This window comes from Rhinichthys klamathensis, unplaced genomic scaffold, assembly GCF_029890125.1.
Source record: "Rhinichthys klamathensis goyatoka isolate OS25496 unplaced genomic scaffold, OSU_Roscu_1.1 h1tg000619l_1, whole genome shotgun sequence".
Classification (NCBI taxonomy): domain Eukaryota; kingdom Metazoa; phylum Chordata; class Actinopteri; order Cypriniformes; family Leuciscidae; genus Rhinichthys; species Rhinichthys klamathensis.
In genome coordinates this window covers 67,618-93,834 of record NW_026607071.1, presented here as the reverse complement: position 1 = coordinate 93,834, position 26,217 = coordinate 67,618, and the positions used below count along the sequence as shown (strand labels likewise).

General features: G+C 42.9%; 1 pseudogene; it reads right to left on the bottom strand.

Annotated features, from left to right (window-relative positions):
• Positions 1–21,189: 21,189 nt before the first annotated feature.
• LOC130076018 (gastrula zinc finger protein XlCGF8.2DB-like) lies at positions 21,190–23,073 on the bottom strand (annotated as a pseudogene).
• Between the last annotated feature and the right edge of the window lie 3,144 nt (positions 23,074–26,217).

Below are 26,217 nucleotides of genomic sequence, written 5' to 3'. Positions count from 1 at the left end.
TCATTGATTGAACACAACCACTCAAAATTGATTTAACCTGTTTCAAATGATGCCCAAAGACAAGAAGAAGCACACTGATCACGTTTACTCCTTTGATTTTTGTCCCTTTTAGTATTGTATACTGTAGTACAGTGCATTGTAGGCTGTATACTGTACAATTAACAAATTATATGGCCCCGAACATCGTTACTGTAACAGTACCATTTGTTACAGTACTGAATGCTCAATAGATTTTACTGGTTGCACTTGCAGGTTCATATCAACAAAGAACAAGAATTACAGTATCAAACAATAGAATTGACAAAGGAGAAGTTTGTGAGATGCAGGGCACTGTACTGTAAAAATAGGGGTACAAGGAGGAGGAAGAACAAATAAAATTGCAAAGAGCAAAGCAGAGTAGTAATTTCTGATCAATTTTGCGCTACTATGATGTTTTCATTCATCAAAAGACAATGACGGACAAATATGAAATTTGTTTTAAGATTAAAAATGTACTGAAATTTTGATGGTACAGTAATGTGTCACGGGTAAGTCTACAAACAGAATAGCCGTCCGTAGATATCTTTCGAGAACTGTATGTTTTGAACAATGTGTTTTCTATTTTTTGGTGTATTGTTTACTGACTGCTTGATAGTGTATATCATTTTGATCACTTTGTCTATGATTTGAGAGCAGTGTTTGATTTTGAACACAAGTAAAACTGTTTTGAGGCGAAAGTTTCATTTTGCAAGAAGAGTCAGAGGTTTTGTAAATAGTGCTTGAAGATGAGGTTTTGTGTTTAATGTTTTCAGAAAAAGGAGCAAGGATTCAGAAATTGTGTTTTAGCAATTGAGAAAAACTGTAATAATAATTAAATAAATAAAACCTACTTCAGCTGGCGCTGCGTGTTCAGCTCCTCCAGCTAAAAAAAAAAAAAAAAAAAAATTCTAATTCTAACTAAATTCTACTTGCTAATTGGGTTTCTTTTAAGAAAAGTTATAACCGCCCTAACTGTGGACTGTGTGCTGGTTATACTCAACGCTGATTGAAATGATCAACAGGTGAAGACAGAGTCAAAACATGACAGTATGTGTGTGCGTTGGAGAGTGAGAGAGATGGGTGTGTAAATGAGTGTGTGTGGTAGTAAGAGAGTGAGAGAGAAAAGAGAAGATACCCAGATCCTGACAGTAAATCCAAAGAAAAACAAAACAAACAATTACTGTATGAAATTCACAGTTATAATTCAGTCTAGATGTAAAGACTTAATTGAAATTGTATGCATTCTTTTATAGTGCTTTCTTCTGGCGTTCTTAACACTTTTCTGATTTGTCTCATTTGTAACATGTATTAGCCTACTATGAATTTAATGTATTTTAATGTATTTCCTTCTTTTATGTCCTCCGAAACATGTAAGATGTCCTTGGGTATTTAGAAAGGCGTCGGCCAAATAAAATGTATTATTATTATTATTATTATTACATTTTGTGAGGCAGAATCAGCTGCAGATTTGACTTTGTGCGTGAAGATCAAATTATGTGGCTGCATTTTAACTGTGGCTATGTGTAAATTCATCATGCCTTAACCAAAGGTGAGGGTTTTTTACAATTGTGATGCAAATTTGGTTCTGTTGTTGTAACAGGCAGCATGTATGAGGTGTGATCTGGCTCAATCTTCCAACACCAATGTTAAGAAGCATGAGAAAAGTGCAAAGTACAGAGTTACTGAATCCTGTTGTGAGGAAAGCATTTTCATGGTTAATGCAATTGTGAAGCACATTGTAGTCACGTGGCCATTCTATGCTCCTTTATCTGGTCTTATAGCTATATTGAAAATAGCAGAGTTTTCCACCAAGGAAACAAGCAAATTCAACATAGTCATTATTTTATTGGGCACATTCCTGTATCAAAATCAGCATGCTCTGTAAAGAAAAACAAATTTCGAGGTTAAGTACACATAGTTTATTTTCGCCCTGGCGCTTCCCATCGAAACAGTCCTGTAATTTTGTTATGGAGAAAACCACACCCCTAGTAAACCATATTTTTGCCATATTTGGCCATTGTTATCATCCCCCTTTTGATGCATGAATCCACTCTTGCATCAATTTAACACAATAGTGCCCTCTCATCAGAGCATTTGAAGGTTAATAGCCCTCAGTCTTACATTCTATCCAAAGTCATCAATTGTTTCTGTCAATTCAGGTCGTGCTGTACAGACTTGGTCCATGTCAGTCAATCATTTTCTCCCTTTGTTTACAATAATCATAAGTGTTAAGGGCTCTCTTGATAATTCGATATTTGACTTAGCCAATTTGACGCTTTGTTGTTGCCATAAAATCTATAACTTTTTCGTTTGTCTCAACCCATTACTGACGTACATCTTCGACTTCAACTTGCATCAGTACAACTGATGCAAAAGGTACTTCAAATCTGCATCATATATGACAAAAGTATTATTATCAGACAAAGCTTGATTATTAAATTGACTCAGAATTATCAACCTCTCTCAAATTTGTCATTCGCCTTAACTCATCTGTAATGATTAAACTTTTTCCAGAGGTTAATGACACACACACTATTCGGACAGAAATAGCTCATCTAAACTCGCACTTACCAAGATATAAGGTGCAATCACCATCAAATACATCTAAATATGAACCGCTCATATTTCTTATTCTTATCTTTTCTCTAAAAAGATTTTACAGTTTAAATGATATTTTAAACCCTGCATATTCCTATAGCTTCTATCTAATTATTTTCTATGGCCTCTTAACTATAGTTCCAAAAACATGTTTGTTCATTATTCATTTGATTTTAGAAAAGTCAGCTGTGTTGGTTTTGATTCATTATCATTAGATTGCTTCAGCTTCTTTGTCTGAATGAAAACAGAAAGACAGAGTATCCACAGCTAGCAGGGAACGTTCTCGGAACTTCGGCTAACATTCCCTACAAGTTTGGTTAATGTTTTTAAAAAAACATTTGAATGTAATGTTCAAAGAATGTTTTAAGGATGTTTTCTCAATTCAAATAATGTTCCTATAAGGTTAAATGTAAACTAAGATATAACGTTTTAACTGTAACATTTTAAAGATGTTTTTGGAATGTTGTTGAGATAACAGATTATACAATGTTCTCAATAAAACATTGGCACAATGTTCCATAATAACAGAGGAGGAACATTATCAAATCAACGTTCGCAAAATGTTTTGAGGATATTATTGAGGCCTGAGATGATAGTGTTTTTTATAAAACGTTCTTGTAATGTGACAAAACTAGAACATTATAACTGTAACATTTTGAGGTTGTTTTTGGAATGTTGTTGAGATAACAGATAATTTAATGTTCTCAATAAAACATTGGTACAATGTTCCATAATACAGTATTTCTGAATTGCTAAAGCACATTTTTTGAATGTTTCTCTCGCTTTCTCAAAACCTTAAACACAAATCTCCAAACGTAAGCTACACTGTCAAAACCTTTGACTTGTCTTGCTATATCAAACAATTGCTTCAGAACTATGTTATCTTTACCCAAAACCAAACACTGTTTTCAGATAACACACACATCCAGCTAATGCATAAACACTACACAGCAGTCATTACACACTACAGAGATAAATGCAAAACACTGCACTCAGGGCAGAGCATTAAAAAAAAAAAAATTATTATGAAGTACTTGCACAATCCTGCACACATATAAATGTAGTCACAAACAAAATATGCAGCAGATCAATAGCAAGCAATGTTTTGGAATCAAATTTCTCTCAAATGAAGGACCATATTGACAATAATGGTCTCCTGCTGTTGTGAGAACATACCTCTCCTTCCACCGGCATGTGGCAGTCTTTCAATTCTAGCAAATAAAACCTCTTGTTAGAATTGTACAGACAGGCCTAATGCATTGAAATGTCACCAAATATATACAATACATAAAATACTATTATTTTTATGTAAATTGAAATGTCACCAAATATGTACAATACATTAAAAACTATTATTTTTATGTAATACTACTATTAGTTTGAATGTAATACTGCAAGAAAAGGGCCATTTTTTTTAGATATGTTACAGTAATTTACTGAGACGTTCCACAACTGTACATACTGTACTGTAAGTTTGAGGGAGCACAAATGATAGTACACTTCCCTGTTCTCTTCTCTAAATGTCCTGACAATAGAGGCCACAGAGAACCTGCTTATATTTGGTTGAACACGGAGTCCTGCTTCCCTCATTCCGTGAACTACTCATTCCATGAACCAGAACATGGTGTATGATTGTTTCTTTAATTTCATTGGAAATGATGGCTCTTGTTCTTCCTCCTCCTCCTCTGTCTCTTCCTCTTCCTCCTCCTCTGTCTCTTCCTCCTCCTCCTCCTCTGTCTCTTCCTCCTCCTCCTCCTCCATCTCTTCCTCCTCTGTCTCTTCCTCCTCCTCCTCCATCTCTTCCTCCTCCTCCTCTGTCTCTTCCTCCTCCTCCTCCATCTCTTCCTCCTCTGTCTCTTCCTCCTCCTCCTCCATCTCTTCCTCCTCTGTCTCTTCCTCCTCCTCTGTCTCTTCCTCCTCCTCCTCCATCTCTTCCTCCTGTCTCTTCCTCCTCCATCTCTTCCTCCTCCTCCATCTCTTCCTCTTCCTCTGTCTCTTCCTCCTGTTTCTTCCTCTTCCTCCCCCTCCATCTCTTCCTCCTCTGTCTCTTCCTCCTCTGTCTCTACCTCCTCCTCCTCCTCTGTCTCTTCCTCTTCCTCCTCCTCTGTCTCTTCCTCCTCCTCCTCCTCTGTCTCTTCCTCCTCTGTTTCTTCCTCCTCCTCCTCCATCTCTTCCTCCTCTGTCTCTTCCTCCTACTCCATCTCTTCCTCCTCTGTCTCTTCCTCTTCCTCCTCCTCCTTTTCCTCTTCCACTTCCACTTCCTCCTTCTCTCATGCCCTCCATTGTGAAAATCACACATGCCATTTGGATTTGACATGGCTTTATATCCAGATATATCCATTACTGATTTGAAACAGGTGTGTTAAATTTTGAGTGCTTGTGTGTTACCGATGACAACAGTGTGTTGCTTGTGTTTCACTTTTGAGGGCTGGGTTGTGCATTCTGAGTTGAAGTGCACCACAATGCTACATGTGCTTTGTGAATGACAATGTGTTTACAGTTTTGCACAAAGAGTGATTCCGATTTGCTAGTTGTGTCTAACCACATGAGAAGTGTTTAAAGTTCTGCAAACTGTGTGATTCAATCAATAAAGTGGTTTGTACACTTGCAACTTTGGTTTTGCAAATGGATTTTTAGTGTTTTAGCAATTCAGAAATACTGTAACAGAGGAGGAACATTATCAAATCAACGTTTGCAAAATGTTTTGAGGATATCATTGAGGCCTGAGATGATAGTGTTTTTTATAAAACGTTCTTGTAATGTGACAAAACTAGAACATTATAACTGTAACATTTTGAGGTTGTTTTGGGAATGTTGTTGAGATAACAGATTATACGATGTTCTCAATAAAACATTGGTACAATGTTTCATAATAACAGAGGAACATTATCAAATCAACGTTTGCAAAATGTTTTGAGGATATCATTGAGGCCTGAGATGATGGAGTGTTTTTTATAAAACGTTCTTGTAATGTGACGTGTTAACAAAGCAAGAACATTTTAAATGTAACATTTTCAGGATGTTTTGGGAATGTTGTTGAGTTAACAGATAATACAATGTTCTTAATAAAACATTGGTACAATGTCCCATAAAAACAGTGGAGGAACATTATCAAATCAACGTTGGCAAAATGTTATGAGGATATCATTGAGGCCTGAGATGATGGAATGTTTTTTATAAAACGTTCTTGTAATGTGACGTGTTAACAAAGCAAGAACATTTTAAATGTAACATTTTGAGCATGTTGTTGAGATAACAGATAATACAATGTTCTCAAAAAAACATTGGCACAATGTTCCATAATGACAGAGGAGGAACATTATCAAATCAACGTTCGTAAAATGTTTTGAGGATATTATTTAGTCCTGAGATGATAAAATATTTTTAATAAAACATTCCTTTCAATTGACTTTTTAACAGAAGTAGAACATTTTGCATGAAACATTTTGAGGATTTTTTAGGGATGTTGTTATCTTTTATAAATCATTGGCACAATAACAAAGGAGGAACATTATCAAAGCAACATTCATCAAATGTTTTGAGGACATTATTGGCCTGAGATGACACAATCTCATAATATGATGTGTTAATAAAAGCTCATAACATTTTAAGAATATTTTAGGGAAGCTGATTAGGTAACAGATTGTAGATTTATTTTAACCTATAAAATATTGGCATAATGTTCCCTAATAAAAGAGTAACATTATCAAAACAGCATCCTTGAAGTGTTTTAAAGGGGTGGTTAATTGCGATTTCACTTTTTTCATTTTAAATAGTGTGTAATGTTGCTGTTGGTGCATCTGCAAAGTTGCTGTGCTGAAAGTTCAACATAAGCAGAGATATTGTCTTTTAAAAATCAGGAAGTTTAATGCCTACAAAAACGACTCGAATGGGACTACAACGAGATACTTCCCGGGTTTTATACGTAACTAACCCATACATTTACATCAACCCTCCCTCCAGAATATGCAAAAAAAAGGGGGCATGGCCATATTTCTGCGGCTTTGTCGAAGAGGAAGAGTTATAGTGGAGAGCTGTAGCCATTTATGCCGTCGAAAGTGTGTTATTTTCACCCAGCTGTCAGGTCTTCTGTGTTCGGGCTTACCACGGACGCTGCAGTTCGTCAACAATGGCTAAAATTTATGTTTGATTATGTTCCTGAAAATTACAATCGTAATTTAGCTCTCTGTGCTGCGCATTTTACGGAAGACAGCTTCCAGAATCTCCACGAATTCAATGACGGATTCAACAAGAAACTGTTATTAAAACATGAAGAAAACATGAAGAAAAAAAAGAAAAAAAAAGGAAGTCCTGGAAACCCCTGGATCAGTCATTTGCCTCCGGCGTCCTCCTAAAAGCCTGCAGTCTCTGCTTATACCCCGGTCTAGCATCCGCCTGTTGTCCATCGTTCGCAGATCGGTCACGTGACCGTGACCGCCGTGACCGATCTTGTGCAAACCGAAGTGCCCGCGCCCTCAGAACACTTGGACGTGGCTGTGGTTACAAGAGGTAAAAAACGATATAAAACGATATAAATACTGTTCGTTTTCTCACACAAACCGCTCGTTTCGTGTCTTAGGCCATCAATGTGTACTTACATTTACGAGTCATTAAATCATGTTTAATTTGGACTTCTCTGTGCATGCTCTTTGAGGTGGTGACCATAGACCTGCATTATATGACTGACAGACAAGAACGGTTTGACCTAAAAATAATATCAAAATTGAAACTACTGCGGAAACAAAGACACCTACATCTTGGATGCCCTTGAGGTAAGCTAAAACATATCAAACATTTATTTCAAAGTGAACTATCCCTTTAATACTGGCAGGAAATGACTGAGGTGTCCTTGAGCAAGTCAATACCTAACCCCCAATCGCACAGCAAAAACGGCTGGCCACTGCTCCGTGTGTGTGTGTGTGTTCACTACTCCTAATCTATGCGCACTGACATTGATGGGCTAAATGCAGAGGAACAATTCTGAGTATGGGTATTGTCATTTTAACTTTCACAATTATAGTAACACAGCTATAATTAAAAGCACTATGCGAGTATGCTGAGCAAAATATCTGGTAACTGCATCCCAACTGATCGTGATCCTGATCCTGAAGTTCTTCAACCAGAACATCATGTCTGCTAAAAACAGTTGAAACTTCAACTCAACCTCTATTCGTTTCAGATTCACAAAATGACCAAGTGTGTGAAGATTGCACTTCTCTCTTCACGTCATTTGTGTTAATTTGATATGGGATTAGAAATATGACATCATGCATCTCTCTTCGGCAGTATCTGGGCTCTGGATGTTCCCTCACACTGCGTCTTTCATCAGTTTGATGAGTTTTGATTACAGGAAGCTGGTGATAATAATCAGTTCTGCTGGAGGAACTTGTTCTCCTGTATTAATCTTTTGAGCATCCTCAAACTCACCAAATGGAAGCACTCCAGGACCATGGTGAGACACCACACAAACCAAGCATGCAAACCAAGAACATCTAATGTAGCTGGAGAGAGCCATCCATTAGTGATCAATTCAAATTTAGCTTATTTCCAGATGTTGGTGGTGTTCAAATCACCTCCCATCCTGAAGAGGGCGCTGAAGGTCAAGCAGGCCATGATGCAGCTCTATGTGCTCAAGCTGCTCAAAGTCCAGACGAAGTATCTGGGGTGGCAATTAATCAAGTTACTTTCAAGTAACATGAAAACCATGTCAGCGATATACAAGAAAGTGCGCCTTAACTTTTTTTTTGCTTGGTCTCGGTACATTTTTATCATCTCAATATTAAGGCCCTAATATCATAGGTATAGGTTAAAGTTAATATTGCTGGTCACATTACAGAATTTGTGGTAGGCCTATATGCTAAATTGAATCAAGCAAACAAACATAGCTCAATGTAAAATCTGTACTAACAACAGCTATTTACCATAGTTGCCAAACATTTCACTTAGGTAAACTGTGGTTCTCTTACGAGAGGTTCTCTCGTATTGCGTAAGCTAGCTTACGCTACGGGAAAGATTAATCTTTTCTGAGAAATTGAAGCCAAAAAATGATCCTATAATTTTGTATCCATTGTCAACGCAGTTCAGCTGCAGCAGACCATGAGCGGGCTAGCTAGCAGCTCATTGGTTCGCTCACAGAGAACTGCTTAAGCCTATGAGGAGACGCGAATGAACTCTCGGCCAATGAGAGTCTGACATGCTCTCAGTCAGAGCCCGCCGAAACGGGCGTGGTCAGAGTATATTACTGGCGTCCTAGGCCGTAAACTCTGAGACTCTTTCATCTCTTCAGCGAGGCTACACGCATCTGCTGATCCTGAGAGAAGCCGCCGTCGTTGAAAAGGCACCTTCTAGCGAGCATCTGGGAGACTGAGGAAGCCGGCCGTCTTCACCACCTTCAGCCGTCCTGCAAGCTAGCGCCATCCGACGACGTATCCTTTACAATTGTATTTTGTTTGTGTACCTTCACAAAAGAGCAGCGAGCGTCTTTTTTAAGATGCCTCGCACACCTGCGGCTCATGTCAGCGCCAGAGCCCGCCTTCTTCTGCGCTCTCTGCCTGGGACTGGAACACGCAGAGCTTTCTCTCGCCGACGGCGGATGTTTCCTCTGCGAATGGGCTTCTGTTGTCGACCCTGCGGGCTCGACTCGAAGCGTTAAGCCGCCTCCCCCTCTCACCGCCCACGAGCGCTGAATGGGGGACGAGCCGCTTACAGCTGTGCCAACCGCGGCTAGCTTTCTTTACTTTACAAGAGAGCTAGCCCGGCCCCGTGCATACGCGTCACCGGCAAGTGGGTTTATAGTGCGTTAGTTCCGTCGATGCCGAACTAGTCGCTGCTATCACGCCCTCTTATCTGCTCGCGCTATTAAGTCTGTGTCTTCCCCCTAGCTCAGTGGTGGAACACAAAGCTTTTCGCGCCAGAGACCCGTGTTCGATTCCGGCTCTCGCAGATAATTTTTTATGCAGCTCTGAGCTCTCGGCTAGCTTTCTTACGTTACAGAAAGCGGCCACGCTCTCCCGCCTGCATATAACGGCGCTACATAAAGCGTTTATAGTGGATCAGTTCCGCTGAGGCCGAACCTGTTTCTACTATCACGCCCTCTTATCTGCTCGCACTGTTATGTTTTTTGTCCCCATGGCTCAGTGGTGGAACACAAAGCTTTTCGCGCCAGGGATCCGTGTTCGATTCCGGCTCTCGCAGATAATCTGTATGCAGCTCTGAGCTCGCGCCCAGCTCTCTTACGTGACAGAAAGCGGCCGCGCTCTCCCGCGCTCATGAGAAACGTTCTCATTTCCGAGCATGAAGCTGGACAAATGGGTTATAGTGTGTTAGTTCCGCTGAGGCCGAACCTGTTACTGCTATCACGCCCTCTTATCTGCTCGCGCTACTGTGCTTGTGTCATTACCCCTGTGGCTCAGTGGTGTATCACAAAGCTTTTCGCGCCAGAGACCCGCGTTCGATTCCGGCTCTCGCAGATAATTTTTATGCCGCGCGCATCACAAGTCCAGCCTCTGCAGGCTCGTGCCCACTTGCAGCGCTCACGTTTCTAACACGCACTTGCACGCGACGCGCGTCACAAGTGCAGCCGATTTCAGGCTATATATATATATCCCGCTGCAGGCCGCTCACGTGACCAGCCTCAGCTGAGAAAAGGACGGCTATTTCTCGCCACGGCCGAACCGCCATCAAAGTTTCGCCCTCTGTCCGTCGCCGTTCACACGGCTACTGCAGCAGTGTACACCGCCATCAACAAGCCGGTCTCTTTTCCCGCTTGCATGTGCACAAACGCCGTTTTCACAGCGACCCAGAGATATCTCAAAAAGAGCATAAAAGCCTCTTGTGTAGAAAATGTGCCCACAACACTGTGTTCACTCATACACAAAAACACTGCAGCTCCCGTGTCCCACACAGAGTCCACTCTCATAAAGTGGTTCCAACCCGCTCGAGTTTCAGAGTGCATAAGCGCGCCCATGAGCCCGTGGGCGCGTCCCACCTCTGCTTACTCGGTTACACGGCCCATAAACTCCTCTCCGAGTGTAAGTCCCGCTGTTATAAACACTATGAGCGCGCACACGCAGCCCGCTATGTGCAGCGACGGGAACCATATAGCCATTCACCCTCTAGCCTTACGCTTCAAAGCGTGGGAAGCTATTCCGGGAATTTCCCAGTGGGTGCTAAACACAATAAAGTTAGGCTATCGCTTACAGTTTCACCGCCGCCCTCCACGTTTTCGAGCGCGGCTAAAAACTATTGTGTACCCAGAAGCAGTGACGCTGCTCCGTTCAAAGATAGCAAAGCTATTGTGCAAAAGGGCTATAGAGAGAGTTCCTCTGTCTATGAGCGAGTCGGGGTTTTACGGCCATTATTTTCTGGTTCCCAAGAAAGACGGCGGCCTCAGACCAATCTTAGACCTCAGATTTCTGAACAAAGTTCTCATGAAGAGACCGTTCAAAATGCTCACTATCAGAAAACTCCTCGCGCATGTGCGCCAGGGGGACTGGTTCATTTCACTAGATCTGAAAGATGCTTACTTTCAGATTCAGATAAATCCCCTTCACAGGCCATTCATACGTTTCGCCTTCGAAGGCCAGGTTTATCAATACACCGTCCTTCCGTTCGGCCTATCCCTAGCACCCCGTACGTTCACGAAGTGCATGGATGCGGCGCTCGCCCCCCTGCGGAGTCAGGGGCTGCGAATACTGAACTATTTGGATGACTGGCTGATTTTGGCACAATCACAGAGAGAGCTACTGTCTCATCATACAGTTCTCCTCGACCATCTGAAAGCTTTGGGCCTCTCTGTCAACTGGACAAAGAGCGCACTACAACCCAGTCAGACTATCTCCTTCTTGGGTATAGAGCTAGATTCGGTCACGATGACGGCTCGTCTGTCAACACAGCGCGCGCGCCGTGTTCAGCGTCTCGCCGCATCTTTTCAGATGAACAGACTCACACCTCTGAAAACTTTTCAGAAGGCGTTGGGTTACATGGCCTCAGCCTCCGCGGTGCTCCAGGTGGGGTTACTGCGCATGCGCCCGCTTCAGCTCTGGTTGAAGAGCCGTGTGTCTCACCGTGCGTGGACCACGTGCCGCCAGCTGATAAAAGTAACGCAGACCTGTATCACAGCTCTGCAGCCATGGACTGTGGCAGAATGGTTTCAGCGGGGCGTTTCCATGGGGACCTTTTCTCGCCGAAAAGTCATCTCGACAGACGCATCCAACTCGGGTTGGGGTGCGGTCTGCGAGGGCTCACCGGCCTTCGGCCCCTGGTCAGCTCAGGAGAGCTGGCGGTCGAGAACGCGCTCACGCGCTTTCTTCCGCGCATTCACGGTCACCACGTGCTGATCCGTTCGGACAATATAGCCGTGGTCTCCTATCTAAACCGTCAGGGCGGAGTCAGATCCAAGAATCTCTTCCGGCTGACAGAACGCATCTTAGTTTGGTCTCAGTGTCACCTGCTCTCGCTCAGAGCGACGCACGTGCCGGGCCATCTGAACAACGGTCCAGACAGTCTGTCCAGGAACCCCATTCCCCCCGGGGAATGGTCCTTGCACACTCTTACAGTCCAAAAGCTGTGGCGAATATTCGGCAGAGCAGAAGTGGACCTCTTCGCCTCAGAAGAGAACACCCACTGCCCAATATTTTTCTCAAAGAGCGAGGACGCGCTAGCCCAGACCTGGCCCAGCCGCCCGCTTTATGCATTCCCTCCAGTTTCTCTGCTACCACAGGTGCTTCAGAGAATCAGGGAAACACGCCACTCGGTGCTCCTCATAGCCCCGTGTTGGGAGGGTCAGACTTGGTTTCCGGAGCTCACTCAGCTGTCACAGACAGCCCCGTGGCCCATTCCAGTCAGAGCAGATCTCCTCTCCCAAGCTCGCGGCACGATCTGGCAGCCCCACCCAGAGCGCTGGGCGCTACATGCGTGGGTGATCAACAACTACCTGTTGCCTTGCCAGAGGGAGTGTTAAACACGATCATGCAGGCTAGAGCGGCTTCATAATAGAAGGCTCTATGCGTCTAAATGGTCTGTGTTCTCTAAATGGTGCACCGAGAGAAACTTGGAACCACGGTCATGCGAGGTTCCTTCCTTGCTAGTTTTTCTCCAAGAGATGTTGGACAAGGGCAGGTCCCCGTCCACTCTCAAGGTGTATGTGGCAGCCGTCGCAGCGTTCGTTGAACCCCGGCGTGGCCAGTCACTGGGCAAAGATGGCTTGGTCATCTGCTTCCTCAGGGGAGCTAGAAAGATGAACCCCCCACGCTCCCCTTCGGTGCCGATTTGGGACCTTTCCATAGTTCTCGAATCTATGAAAGCTCCCCCATTCGAACCGCTAAATATTGTGGACCTCAAATACCTTTCGCTCAAAACAGTTTTTCTGCTCGCGCTCGCGTCAGTAAAACGTGTGGGAGACCTTCACGCGCTGTCCATTAGCGCTTCCTGTCTCGAGTTTGGGCCCAATGACTCCTTAGTCGTTCTCAAACCTAGACATGGTTATGTCCCAAAAGCGATTGGTACCCCGTTCAGGGCACAAGTTATTTCTCTATCGGCTCTGCCTGCATCCGATAGCGAATCTGACTCTAATCTCCTGTGTCCGGTCAGGGCCCTGAGATTATACATTACTTGCACTGCTCCGGTCAGACAATCCAAGCAGCTTTTTTGTTTCGTTCGGTGGGCGCACCAAAGGGTCGGCCGCCTCGAAACAGACTCTATCCAAATGGATAGTTGATGCCATTGCAGCCGCATACGCATCAAAAGACCTGCCATGCCCTCTGGGCATCAGGGCTCATTCCACTAGAGCATAGGTTCTCAAAGTGCGGCCCGCGGGCCAATGGCGGCCCGCCGAAACATTTCTGGCGGCCCGCGATAACATCTGTAAAACTGTTAAAACTATTGCTTTGAAAAAATGAATATCTCCGTTTAGTGGTGTTTAGCGGCATCCATAGGCATAAGCGGTAATTACATGGTCCGACCGACCGATCGCACTTGACCTCACTCCCAAGGCCACCAGGAACAGTGGTTGTCTACACAGGAATAGGAATCGTGGCCAACCGAAACCAGCATCACAAATCCCATTGCAATTTAAAAGGGTATGTTGACCAAGTATTCAATGTGACTTAATAATAATCTTAACAATGTCAAGCTTATTAATAGCCGCGTTTCCATTACCTTTCAAAATGTTCGCGGGCGCGAACACTTGCATTTTCCTATCAACAGTGGAAACAACTTAAACTAGTCTATCATTTCTGGTCATACAGAAAATAATAATGCATTATTCGCAACTACTTTTATTTGTGTAAACTCATAACAAGAAAACGTGCTTTTGTAAAATAAAATAAAACAATCAGTAGCCTACTACGCGCTTTCATGATCTCCGTGAACTGGAGCGCGAGAACTGAAACAAAATATAGCCTATGTAGGCTAAAGCTTAAAATGTGCACTTTTAAACAAACAAACTCGAATCGAAAGGAAATACCTGATTATGTAATCCGTATGAAAGGTGGATTTCTCTCTAAAAGCGCATCTGCTTAACAGCGGAGATGGAGATATGTTTTTAGCCGACACTTAGAAAACAATAGTTTATTAATAAACAATTAAAATGCCTCGCTGTTTTTTCAGACGCATTTATTATCATTAGCCTATAACTCACCTATAAATCAGGCTAGATCAGACACGTACAGGCTATATGGGTCTTCTCATTCATCACTGCGGGAAAAATATAAATTCCAGGTTCTAATTTGGCCTTAGAAAACCAGTAAAATCGACATGTTTTCCATATTAATTTGTGAATATTTAAAATGTTTAATAAAGGGGCAAAAATTCATTTAAACAAAAATCTGAAAAAGTCTGTCGATATTTACTTTTTTGCACAGCAGTTGGTGAAGCCAGTTCAAATTAAAATTTTATTCAACTTTGCGTTTTAAAAAGACAACAACCGTTCATTTTTCGTTTTTCAGTTACGGGTTAAAAAAGATAGATAATAATATGCAAATCTGCAATAATGGAACGCGACTGACAAGCAATGATAGAAATGAATGATGATGATGACTTGTTTGGTAAGCTTCTATTTTAAAAGTTTCTTTCTCTCCCCCCCAAAATTTTCACAAGTTTTGCCAGGTTTAGCCTCAGTTATGAATTAAAATGTGTTTATTGCAACTAATGTAAACTGTAGAGATGCAACCTGGTCATTAAAATAATTTCAAATGGGATTTTCTTTTCAGTTTTTTTTCTTCGTTTTCTCCCCAGCCACTTTGGCGGCCCTCAGTTCAATGTTGGGTTCCTAAATTGGCCCTCACCTATCAAAACTTTGAGAACCCCTGCACTAGAGGCATGGCCTCATCGTGGGCATGGTCCAGCGGAATTTCCATTCATGACATTTGTGTGGCAGCGGGATGGGCTTCCCCCTCCACCTTTGTCAGATTTTACAATCTGGAAGTTCCCGCCTTGCAGGTTAAACTACTAGCAGTCTAGTATGTTACAGCTCTTCTGGTTGAGCTGCACTATAGGGAGTTATTCACACAGACCGGTTTCGCTCTGTCCCTCTCTATCATGTGCTTATGTACTACACAATCTCTGGCCCGCTCTGCTGGCCTTTGTAACATGTACATATATTTATTCCCACTCATAAGGGTTCCCTGGGGTCTCCCCTTGGACTCATAGTGGATGCTTAGCACGCACGGCGTTGACCAGGTGTTCCCGTAGCGTAAGCTAGCTTACGCAATACGAGAGAACCTCTCGTAAGAGAACGAATCGGTTACCTAACGTAACCTCGGTTCTCTCTAGATGAGGGAACGAGTATTGCGTTCCTGGCTGTGCTTGTGCTACTAGCGTTCTCGCTTCATTCTATGAAAACCAGAGTTTACAGCCTAGGACGCCAGTAATATACTCTCTGACCACGCCCGTTTCGGCGGGCTCTGACGTAGCATGTCAGACTCTCATTGGCCGAGAGTTCATTCGCGTCTCCTCATAGGCTTAAAGCTGCCGTCGGCAACATTTTTTTGATCATATTCAGTGAAATCGACACTATAATCTGACAGAACAACATAAATAAAGTGGTTTTAGAAAAAACCCCGAGCTTCTAACTCCACCTGGAGCTTGTTATTTGTTTTGCAAAAATCCACAGCTCCCGGTTCATCATGTCCAATCAGTGCAGGGGGGTGTGAGATCTGACTGTCAATCACAGATCGGGCACACGCCACCCCTCGCGCACGTTACAATCACATGCACACGCCTGAAGTTCGCGGAAGTTCGCGCAGTAACAGAGAGTGATGGCGGAAAATCAAGTAAGCTCATTTAGAGTATAAATGACGTTAGCAATTGCAATCTATCGGTACATTAGCCAGGACAGCAGGAGAGCGTGTCAAAAGACCGAAATGAGTGACTGTCACGCTCAATTCGTGACACTTAAGAGCCCTGGCGTTCACTGAAAATCTGGTGCACACGCACTGACGAGCATGAACTCGGTGGGAGGGTTTCCGTTGATAGTGGGGGAGGGGCATGAGAGTTGTAAACATTCAACATTTTCCTAAATCCACTCAATCTGCCAGACTTGCCGACTGGAGCTTTAAGCAGTTCTCTGTGAGCGAACCAATGAGCTGCTAGCTAGCCCGCTCATGGTCTGCTGCAGCTGAACTGCGTTGACAATGGATACAAAATTATAGGATAATTTTTTGGCTTCAATTTCTCAGAAAAGATTAATCTTTCCCGTAGCGTAAGCTAGCTTACGCAATACTCGTTCCCTCATCTAGAGAGAACCGAGGTTACGTTAGGTAACCGATTCGTTTCCCATTGTTTCCAGAGAGTATGATAGGAGGACAATTAATAAAAAATAAATAAAAAACAGACATATAAACAAATTAAGACTAAACGTCATTCCAACGGAGTACATTATTTAACTTGTTATTTAGTTTTTTGTTGTTTTTACATTGAACATGATTTATCACAGATTATAATGAAATACTGTTAAAGGGTCATGAAACCCCCCTCTTTCAGGTCAAGTCTAGCTCACAATCTTTTTGAAAAATGCAACTTAAATGGGCGTGGGATGGCTGTAAGAAGGGGTGTGGTATGGCCATCACTGTCATCGCCAGTATCCCATGCATATCGACTGTCACTAAAAGCAGTGGTAAAACGTGAGGAAATGCTAGATTTTTTTTTATAGCTGGCAAAGTTAAAGTTTAATGAAATACGACACTTTATTATTGTCCTTTCAAAAGTAACTGAATGCCCTGCTATATTAGCCTACAGTAATCATAATTCTATTGAGAGCATATTAATGTAGGCTACATGTATAATTATAATGTTATTATAAAATATATAGTTGTTTATAGACACTATAAATACATATATTTGAAAATTATTAATTTTCCGCTTAAAAAAACGTTACGTGCATAGCTACGCGCCCCCTGAACCCCCATAATAAAGATGGCTCTGTGGAGGTGGATGACGTCTCATTTTAGACACACACACACACACCTCTGAAGGGATAGAAAAGTCCTCGGGACTCGGGTACCGCATCACTCGCAAGACGCAACCTGCATTGGTCGTCAACAAGGCGAAGTCCACCATTCTCCAATTCTCGAAGCTCTCTCTCTCGAAAAATGTTTGAGGCACACACGTTTAGATGTGTCTGTGGTTGATGGAAAACCAACCGCCCAGAGCCAGAGTCTAGCCCGGGCAGCATCGCGGGGAAACATATTCAACCCAATTGGACTTTTGCACCATGAAAACAAACACTTGCGTGCGTCCCATGATTGCCTCTCTCATCTACTACGCGATATCACAGTTTGACATGTCACTGGAAAGATCCACGTGGTGTCATGAATAATTAAGAGACAGTGTCTTCTCATAGGATATGAAAACTCAGTCTCATTAATAATTATGAGACACCGATGAGTCATCAACGCACTCACAGTGCACTGCCACGTCACAGCCTGTGACGTGGACACGATGAAGATTTTAAACCCGGTGTTCTGACGATTTGTGCTGCCTTGTCGAAAAATGCTACCGTAACGCGAATCGATCACAGAATGTCGATTAATATTATATGAAATACAATTATAATACAATTCTAGTTATGAGTAGCTACTGTATACTGTAGACTACTGTTTTTATTTTTAAAACGGTGTGAAAATTAAAAATTATCATCAAATATTCATCTTTGACTTGTCAAAGCACACTTTTCCATAGTAACTGAAACTTTCAGTTATTATTGTTCAGCTGGCTGACTGTACACATATTCATATGCTAGTTAGCATTTTTAAAGGGAAATTACAATATAACACATGAAAATGTACCTTTTGTTAAAAAAAACTGTGCGTCTGCACATGCGCATAACCATTAAGTAGCAAATCTCGATGGGTAGCATGAATCGTCAGAACACCGGAAACAAAAAAAGCGGAAAAAAACTCAAATTTAACCATTTTAACCCTGCTATTAAATCTAACTGATGCTAACATTGTCTTCAATGGTGTTCAACACATATACATCTGATAAAATCTCAGAAAATTTGGTTTGGGGTTTCATGACCCTTTAAAGCCTTGTTTATACTCGACGCGTCCGCACGAGCGCGAGTCTCCGCTGACTGCGCGCGGACCTCTCCATATGGACGAGGCGTTTATACTGACGTGCTCGCCGTTGTGCTATTCTGTGAAACGACAGGGGGCGACTCGGAGTAATTCTCCTCTAAACCACCAGGAATCAGCAGTGAAGAAGTAGTTTGCCATTTATTAGTAGTTTATTAATTTCTGATTCATATAAAAAGAGTAATAAATGCAGTAGGTTTATTGCACTTTCACTGCATGTAAACTAGTAAACAACTGAAGCCTTATTGAAGAGTGTTTAAACCTTAATTTCATCAGCAGGGCTTACTTCTGCTATTGTAGGCTTATTTTGTAAATGTAAGCAGTTACTTTATACAAGTGCAAACTGGGTGCTTAATGTAAATGTGTTCCTATTCACAAAATGAGAGGCTTTTATGGTCGCCCATCAATGCAAATGTCTCTGTGTATAGAAGGATCATAAACATGGTGGTACAGACATACCAGTTCGGCCAGATTCGGCTCGAAGTCGTTCATCTTCGGATGCGGCGCCGCGCGCGATGTTACAAAAAGTGCCGTGCACACCGCCAGGCGAAATGGGGGGTGTTTCTCAAAACCAAGAATGCAAAGAACGGACTTGTGTTCTTGGGGAGAACGCTCTTGCTAGTTGTTCTTGGAAGAATGAACTCACAAGATGACGAGCACACAGAACGCTGCTGACAGTTTGAGACGGTGTTCTTGCTGGTATTGCGCAATAATTCCCCCACACAGACACCGTCTGCAGTACCCAAACATAACGAGAATTGTTGACGATAACAGCCAGGCTGCAATGGTCTCTTGACTGTGGGGAAAAACGAGTCTGTGAGCAAACTGGCCGGTTGGCTCGATAGCTAACGTTACACCCGCAGGCGCTTATGGAGATTCTCACTTCCGAAAACGTTTGAGCACATTTTCGATTAGCCATACATTTTCGTAAAAATGCCAATATTTGAAATCTACACAGTTTATTTCTCGCATCAAATGTTCTCAGAAGTGAATTTAGTGATGAAATAGTGTACGTAATTGTAGAAAAACGAAATTGACCCGCCTCTCCTTCCTCGAATGCCGAATTGAATGCTGGGATATTTCTGCCGTCAAGTTCACACAAGTTACCAACCCATGTATTTATTATGTCTATGTACCAACCGATGCATCCTCGGTAAAATGGGCGTGTCAAGAACACATCCGGGATTTTTAACTGTTCTTGCCAAAATGCAAACTTGTGTATTGGGACAGTACTTGGGCCACAAAAGATGACGTTTCACAAGAACACAAGGACACAAGTACAGACAAGAACACAGATTGAGAAAGGCCCGGGGTCTTGCGCACCCAACGCGCACGACCGCCCACACCGCAATGACGTCATTTTTGCCGCACGCACTTCGCGCTCTTGCGGACGCGTCGAGTATAAACAAGGCTTAACAGATTTATGGTGACGGTGTCATGATTCTGCCATCATGTTATTGATTATTCGTAGTCTTGTGGCAGGATCATGACAGAACCAATGTTTTGTGTACAAGCGCATGGCCAATTGTTTGGCCATGTGCTTGTCTCGTCTTGTAACCCCGCCCCCTTGTTATCCGTGTTTAGTCATGATTGCCTTGTCAGCGTCACCTGTTCCCCTCGTTAGTTTCTTGGTATTTAATCCCCTTTTGTTTGCTGTCTTGTGTCGGTTCATTGCTTTATCTATGCTGAATGTTGTCAGATCGCTCTTTGTTGCTATACCTTGCCATTTATTACCCGTGAGTAGGCTACTTAGTGTAGAGTCTTGTCCTTGTGAACGTTTATTTGAAGTATTGTCAGTTTATTGTACAGTCATTGTCTAGTCTGCCATCCATTCCTTGTCCTAGTTGTGTTTTGCCCCCTCGTGGGTTTTGTTTTCCTGTTTTGTTCGTTGCACTCTGTCTGTTTTGGGTTCATCTCCTTTCATCCACGTAACAGACGGTGTATTTTGCGGCAGTTAACATTAAAAAAAGAGGCCTTTACGTTGCTATATTAATAGTGAAACTCTAAACTAAAAGTAACTAAAATTCGATTTGCAAATGTAAATGTCAAAAGAGAAATACAACAATACAATCGCCTCACCACTGTTTGTGATCGATTTCCAATTCCCATTCTGACTGCAAAGTTATCACTCCAAACACTGAAATAATCACCCACACCAACATACACAATAAAACACAAATTCGGTCAGGTCTTAAAGGATTACTTCACTTTCAAATAAAAAATTCCTGATTATTTACTCACCCCAATGTCATCCATAAGGTTTTTGAGGAAAACATTCCAGGATTTTTCTCCATATTATGGACTTCAATGCAACCAACCATTCAAATGTTCAACGAAGGTTTAAATGTCAGTCTCGATGCAGCTTCAAAGTCTCTGCACGAAGTCGAGAAATAAGGGTCTTATCTAGCGATACGATCTGTCATTTTCTATTAAAAATAATTATAATAATAATATATTTATATTATATTATTTATTTATTTTTTTGTCCTTCCCTACCTTCTTGAACTGGAGTAAAAAGACAAAGAACTCAGACAGGTGGCGTGACGCGTGACCTTTCCAACATGATGATGCCTTAACTTTTTGGCGTGGCACATCTCTGAGATGGTACAAGACGGGCCATCTCATCTTTTTTTTTTCTTAAATGACAGATCGTTTTCTGACCGATCAGAAAATGCACAAAATGGCGCAATATTGAATTGAGTACTAAAATATGATTTACTTACTTGCCTGAACTACATTTTTCATGTAGAAATTACATTTGCCTTTTTCTGTAGCATTTACTTCACCACAAAATCATTGTTATCAGTGTACTCGATAAAACAAAGAATTGACAGCTCGAGTGAGGGTGTTAGTAGTAACATAATACTCGTGAGGCGATCAAAAACATGCCAAATTTTATTCGCAACGACTAAAACATTGATAAGTCAACATAACAGTAATTAAAAGATTTGAATAAATAAATAAAAAAACAATGTTCATGAAAATTATGAGAATATTACACAGGCAGCTAAAAGCACAAGGAATTTACAACAGTGTTCTCAGAATTTTCACAATTGATCACTGTTGTTTCTTTCGAATACTCATGTACTCATGCCCTTATGTGATCATTAAGGGCTTATTTTCATGTGAAACTCTTCCCGCACTGATCACATGCACGGCTTCTCTCCAGTGTGGATCCTATGATGTTTTTGTCCTGACTGACTGAATCTCATATCACAGTTTTAACACTTGTAAATTTTCTCTTCATTGTGGATTCTCTGGTGCCGTTTCAGTTCAGCATTATTAAAAAAGGTCTTCCCACAATCAAAGCACATGTAATTCTTCACACCAATGTGTCTTTTCTGGTGTAATTTTAAACCACTCAGCTGACTAAAACTCTTCCCACACAAAGAACACACACGAGGCTTCTCTTTTGTATGAACTTTCAGGTGGACTTTTAGAGATGATGCTGAAAAATACGTTTTGCCGCAATGATCACAGTAAAACGATCTGTCTCCAGAATGAAAACGTAGATGTAATTTAAGACTGTATGCATGTGCAAAACTCTTCCCACACTGATCACATATATGTAGTTTCTCTCCAGTGTGGATCTTCATGTGTCCATTAAGGTTTCCTTTTTGTGTGAAACTCTTCCCACACTGATCACATGTATGTAGTTTCTCTCCAGTGTGGATCTTCATGTGTCCATTAAGGGTTCCTTTTTGTGTGAAACTCTTCCCACACTGATCACATGTGTACGGCTTTTCTCCTGTGTGGATCCTAATGTGCACTTTAAAGTGATGTTTGCTTGCAAAACTCTTCCCACACTGATCACATGTGTACGGCTTCTCTCCTGTGTGGATCCTAATGTGTTCTTTAAAGTGATGTTTGCGTGCAAAACTCTTCCCACACTGATCACATGTGTGCGGCTTCTCTCCAGTGTGGATCCTAATGTGCACTTTTAAGTGATGTTTGCGTGTAAAACTCTTCCCACACTGATCACATGTGTGTGGCTTCTCTCCTGTGTGGATCATAATGTGTTCTTTTAAGTGATGTTTGTATCCAAAACTCTTCCCACACTGTGTGCGGCTTCTCTCCAGTGTGGATCCCAATGTGTTCTTTAAGGGTTCCTTTTAGTCTGAAACTCTTTCCACATTGATCACATGTGTGCAGTTTCTCTCGACTATGAACTGTCATGTGAAGTTTAAGACTTATTTTGTTTGGGAATCTCTTTCCACACCGAGGGCAAGAATTTTTGGCTCTATTCAAAGATTTTTCTCCAATTTTGACATGATGATGTTTCTCATCTCCTTCACTCTCCTCATTCTGTTCATTTAAGCCTAAAATTAATTAAAACAAAATTTTATTTTCATTCATCCATTACTCAAACCAGTAATCCTATGTAGAGTCGTGAGGACGTTTATTTTCTGTATATCCTTAAAAAAATATGAAATGTCATTAAGTTAAGACTAATGTAACACAAGAACAGACAACTGCAATACAATATTATATATAGACACAAATATTATGTTTCTGACACAATCTCTCGAATATTTAATTAAAGTAATGATTTTTTTAAATTAATTTTAAATTATCCCATTATAAGCATTAGCCAATTGAATCCAGTCCCAGCTTTCACACAAACTGTAGAAGTGTATCAGTAACTTATTTAATTTATGACATTTAAAACTTTATTTAATAACTTTGTTGGAAAATAAAAGATAGAAAAGAACATTTCAGTTTCAGGCTCCAGTGTCCTCTATATTATTTGATACTTTAACCATGTTATTTCACAGCTCTTTTAGTCCAGTAAATTCAGTTTTATGAATTTAATATTCATTAATCATTAATGACGAATCAAGAATAAACACCAACCTATTTGTTCTTCAGTATCTTCATCTTCCATTCTGCAGGGTTCTGGATCATTCACGTTCTCCGTGTTCAACTGTCTTCTTCACTTGATGGGAATAATCCAGCATTTATAGCTGAACTGCTGTGGGAGGAGCTTCAAGTTCTGTGGTAGGAACAGCAGATCTGCTAAAATAAAAAAGAATCAGTTAGCAAACTGATGTTCTCTTACGAGAGGTTCTCTCGTACTGCGTAATATCTTACGCTAGGGGAAAACCTCTTTTCCTCGAGATATTGAAGCCAAAAAATTATCCTTAATTTTGAATTATTGCAAAACGCGATGCATCAGCATACAGACATAGGCAGGCGGCTCAGCGTGCCTATTGGCTGTCCTGCGGCAACTGCAGCAGCCTATCGAGAGCGGCCCATTGGTGACGGTCCAATGGGGGCGCTTTGCACCCATTGTGTCACGCTCGCGCCCAAAGGGCCGTGGTCTAGCCCTATAAAGATAGCTCGATGGGCTGATCTCACTAATTTTTCATCTCTTCAGCGAAGCTCTGCATCACTGGATCCTGAGGGAAGGAGCCGCGCCGTGGAAAAAGCCTTCTGCAGGACGAGCCATCACCTGAAGCCGCTGGCCTCATCTCGTCGCCTTCAGTCGCCGCTTCCTGCTACGCTATCCGGCGTTCATATCCTTTACACTCTGCTCACTGTGTGTTCGCCCCGTGACTCACTTTTTCTAAAAGAGCTGCGTCTTTTTAAAGATGCCATCATCCTGTGGCTCGTGCCGAGCCCAACTCAGCGACGAGGACCGCCATGTCATCTGCGTTTCCTGCCTGGGTGAGGATCATGCAGCACTCGCGATCGTTGACAGTGGATGCCCTCACTGCTAGCTACTGCCGATGGTGACTGAGGACTCGCCTGGCTTCCTTCTCCGAGTCTGCAACCCCTCCTGCTGCAGAACCGCGCCGTAAAAAGCTCCGCACTCAGCGGGTCCCTGAGCCTCCTCAAGCTCGCGACAGCTCGCCGGTTCGCCCGCCAGCCTCGCCGCTTTCTCTCGGCTCTCTCCCGGACGTTCGACGGCCGCCGCCGATTACGTCATCGAGGACGACGAGCCAGCTGGATCTGATGAGGAGTCTAGCTGTTCCCTTTTGGCGTCGGACAGTGAGGACTGGGCGAGCTCTGCAGACCTCCCCCCACTGTTCCTGAGTCAGTTGGCAAGAGAGCTAGCATTGAGTCGGAGCTAATGCGTCTACTCTCGCAGGCCGTGGCGAGCCTCGGCCTCGAGTGGGAAGCGCCCGCGCAGCCAGCGCGTAACCAACTAGATGGGTGTTTTCTTCTAGGAGACCGCGCCCCGCCGCCTTCCAGATCAGCGCCTTTTCTTCCTGAGCTTCACGAAGAAGTCGCGACATCCTGGAACGCCCCTCTCTCTGCTCGAGTGCGTTCCTCTGTCTCGGCTGCATTCTCCGTGGTGGACGGTGCGAAGGACAGAGGATACCTCTCGCTTTCCCCCGTGGAAGAGGCCATAGCGACCCACCTTTGCTGGCCCTCTGCTGGACGGCGTGCTAAGTTGGCGCTACCATCTAAGGCCTGCCGAACTACGTCAGCCATGCACACCCACGCCGCTGCTGGGCAGGCTGTCTCGGCTTTACATTCTATGGCCATACTGCAGATCCTTTAAGCCGACCTTCTCAAAAAAATGGACGAGGAAGGCCGACTGCACAGCGCCGACAGGCCCGGGATCAGAGACCGAGCTCTCGCTCTGCTGGCCGCCGCGTGGGCCCCGGCCAAAGATCGAGATCAAGCCCGAGGCCCCGAAATCGTCCTAGCTCTCCTAGGAAAACAACGGTGTTCAAATCCCGCCGCGGCCGGATTTTCACCAAAACTTCTCGATCGTTCAGTTCCAGGAATTGTGACTGTCCCAGTGCCCAGTGTATTCAGCAGTAAACAAGTCGGTAACACGGCCCGCTTGCCTGCACACAAACGCCGTTTTCACGGCGACCCAAACATTAAAAAAATAATATTTTTCTGGTGTCCCGGCTTCGGCCGAAGGTGTTATGAGTGTAATAAAAATGCCCACTATACAGTGCCCATTTCTACACCCAAGCACAGCCCTTCACAATACAGGGCTCGCACAGATAAAATCGACTCATGTCGGTTGTGCATTAAGTGTAGTGAACGTGCCCACGCCCCAGTGCCCACTAACACTACACAATACATGTCGCAAGGTTTCTGTAAAAACTAAACTAACACATTTAAAGTCAGCTCATGCAGACGGTGTTTTCAGTGCTATGAATGTGCCCGCCTCGCTGCGCCCTCATTAGCCGCTTTCCGACCGGAGGGACTTTTGCAGTTCCTAGAACCTAACGTTCCTATAACCCTTTTTTTTCGCGTGTTCCGACCGGACTAAGTTGGGGATGTTTTAGTTCCTCAGACCGTAGTTCCTATAACTCTTTCAGTACCTAGTCTAGAGCGAGGACTTTTTTAGTTCCCTTTCTTTAAGTCTACGTTGATTGGTTTAACTTATAAGTCACGCCCACTGTCAACCTTTTACAGTCTATGCTGTCAACACATTTTCTTCACTGTCTGTTGTAATTCGCCTATGTAGGCTATGCTAACTCATAACTTAAGACAAACACATTCAACCAGCTAATTGCTAATGCTTGCTAAACTTACCCGTCGTTTTGTTTGCCTCCTGCGCTCTGCTCTTCTATCGTCTTCCATCATATCACAGCGTAATATAATCAATAAGATTATATTGCCCGCCATTTTAGGCGCGCCCCCCGCCTCACTCACTGTAAACACGGTGCCCATGTTACAGCGCACAAAAGCTCCCGTGTCGTCACTATGTTACGATCAGAGCCCAAAACTCATTCTACCCCTAGCCATTCACGCAAACGCGTGGGCACAGCTTCCCGGGGTCTCGAATTGGGTGCTGAACATTATAAAAAGAGGCTATTCGCTGCAGTTCGCTTTGCCAAGGGGACTGGTTTATGTCAATAGATCTGAAGGACGCTTATTTCCAGATACAAATAGCATCACGTCACAGGCAATTTTTGAGATTCACCTTCGAGGGCCAGGCATATCAATACACAGTCCTACCGTTCGGCCTGTCTCTTGCACCCCATACATTCACAATGGGGCATGGACGTGGCGCTCGCACCCCTGAAACTTTAGGGCATGAGAATTTTTAACTACTTGG